Source organism: Petromyzon marinus, unplaced genomic scaffold, assembly GCF_048934315.1.
Source record: "Petromyzon marinus isolate PM22_M1 ecotype Great Lakes invasive population unplaced genomic scaffold, UKy_Petmar_22M1.pri1.0 PM_G_Scaffold_21, whole genome shotgun sequence".
Taxonomy (NCBI): domain Eukaryota; kingdom Metazoa; phylum Chordata; class Hyperoartia; order Petromyzontiformes; family Petromyzontidae; genus Petromyzon; species Petromyzon marinus.
In genome coordinates this window covers 2,090,001-2,092,500 of record NW_027422773.1, presented here as the reverse complement: position 1 = coordinate 2,092,500, position 2,500 = coordinate 2,090,001, and the positions used below count along the sequence as shown (strand labels likewise).

At 36.6% G+C, this 2,500-nt stretch overlaps 1 pseudogene; it reads right to left on the bottom strand.

Annotated features, from left to right (window-relative positions):
• The window catches only part of LOC142912654 (28S ribosomal RNA), an 8,981-nt pseudogene that overhangs the window by 2,032 nt on the left and 4,449 nt on the right, over window positions 1-2,500 (bottom strand).

The following is a 2,500-nucleotide window of genomic DNA, read 5'->3' as shown; positions in this document are numbered from 1 at the left end:
TGTTGTTTGATATAGTTTATTTGACCATTTGTTCTGATTTAAAGATTTCGAAGGAAATTTGGAGCCTGCAATGATATGGGCCTGTTTTAACGTTGCAATAGTGTATGATTGTTGTGATAATGCTCTTATTGCTAGATCATCTGAAGTTATCATTTTGTTGTGTCTGCTTATTATAGATAGTGCAACTGAGTCGCATAAATTTCTTATGCCCATTCCTCCGTTGGATACTGATGTATAAAAGAAACTGTCGGGCGTATCCTGTGGCAACCTGAGCAGAAGCTTTACTCTTTTCCTAATTTCAGAATCAAGTGACATCAATAAACCCTTGGTAACTTTTCCGAGGACCAATTGATGAATAATACGAGGTATCAAATTGTTATTGATTAAATATACTTTCTTTTCTGGCTTTAACGGTGCTCTGGTCAGTTTGTTTAACATTGCTGCGAGCAGGTTACAGCTTATAGATCGTTTTCCCCTTGGGTCAAATTCAATGCCTAGATATTTGAATCCCTTTACATATGATACCGGATTAATGGGTTCGTTATTTATAAAGTACGATGATGTCGTTGCAACACTAAATGTCTTCTGTTTGCCGTACTTGATAAATCTTAACGAATTGCATTTGTTTATATTTATTTTCAAGTGTCTGTCATCGAGGAATTTAGTAGTTATATCCAAGAGTTTATTCATGCCACATTTCGTTTCTGCAAATAGGATAAGGTCGTCTGCAAACATCATTGAATTTACTTTCTGATTTCCTACATTAACTCCTATATATGTCGGCAAGTTATCCAATAGTTCATCCATAATCATGTTAAATAGTAGCGGTGAAAGTGGATCACCTTGCTTTACGCCTCTTTTTAGATTTATGTTACGCATTGTTGTCGATCCAAATACAATATCAGTTAGATTACACTTATAGATGTTGGTCAAGTACGTTGTTGATTCCTTTGATAAGTTAAATCGCTTTAAGGCTCTAATAATCGATTCGTGGCTGACAGAATCGAATGCCTTACTGAGGTCTATTGACACTATTTGCGTGTTTTCGTGCTTTTGCCTGATGAAGTGTAGTAATGCACTATTTTCGAAACATCCGTCTACCGGGAGGAATGCTTTCTGCCTGTAATTAAGCTTTAATTGCTGTCCTAGACGATAACTTAAAATTTTGTGTAATAGCCTAATTACAATTGATGAGATGGTTATGGGTCTCCAATTTGAGGGTTTTTCTAAATCCTCTTTAGTTTTAGGTATAAGTCTTGTTCTGTGTTGTTTCCATATTTGTGGTATATCCTGTAAATAAAGGATGATATTTAAGATATCTAGTAAATATTTTATTGGTAAAGTCCTAAGATCGCTAAGAATAATGTTGTCCTGTCCAGGTGACTTATCCTTCATAATTGCTAGGGTCTTAATCAACTCATCTAAGGTGATTGCTTTTACGATATCGATGCATGATTGGTCGTTTTTTAATTTAAAGGGTATATTATCTGGAGGAGAGTTTGACTCGAATAAAGTAACGAATGTTCCCCGTATGCTTTCTTCAGTTGGGTATATACTTGGCCCCGATCTATCTGAAGTAATCTCGTCTAATAGAGCTTTCTTGTTCGTATGGTATAAATATTGATACCTCCTGTATTTAGTTTGCTTTGATTGTCTTCGATGCCTATTCTCATCTTTCTCCTGTTGGTTTACACGATCTTTCCTATTAATTGGTTTACTTCGATTTAAAAACTTTTCTACATGAGAATTGAGTAGCAGTAACGCCTGATTGTGACTTAAATTCTCGATCTTTAGATCGGTAATTATGACCTGAAGATCCTCAGCTGCTGTCAGTGATTGTTCTTTTTCGGCCCTTATTGCTGGCTGATCTCCTTCAGAAGGTGTAGTTGTTATTTCCGATGTTGTCGGTAAAACTAAGTTAACAAGGCATTGATTTTCTACCTTATAGGTGGTTTCTTTCAATGTCCTTACCAATTCCTTATACTTCCCTTTAATCGCTTCTAGCGTTCTGTGTGGCATAACTGAGTTCTGTATTAGTTGATTCATGTTTATGTCCTCATCATTCTGTTGGGCTTCTTTATGGGCCATAATTTCTACCTCTTCTTCTCCCCATCTAACTTTCCTTCCTGGTGCGTTTTGCTGTAGTCTAGCTTCATGTTCTGTCGGATGAGTTCGTCTAGTATGTACCCCTAAACCTGTTTTCGTAGTAAAACCTCTGCTACAATATGAACAACTAAATAGTGTTTCCTCAATTGTGGTGGTTATAGCACTAGTTTTACCTATTAAACTTTTGCAAGTTCTTCCGTAGTGCGACGCTATCTTGTGTATGCTATCTGCTGTGCGATTACAAATTCGACATTTATACGTTTTGTTTGCGTGCGGATGTACCCGTGTCATATGTGATGACCAAGTTCTATGGTCTAGGAAAACAAGATTGCATGGATAACATTTGTTCTGATCTGTGCATGGGTAGTCCCATGAAAACATGTCCGAAAGGATA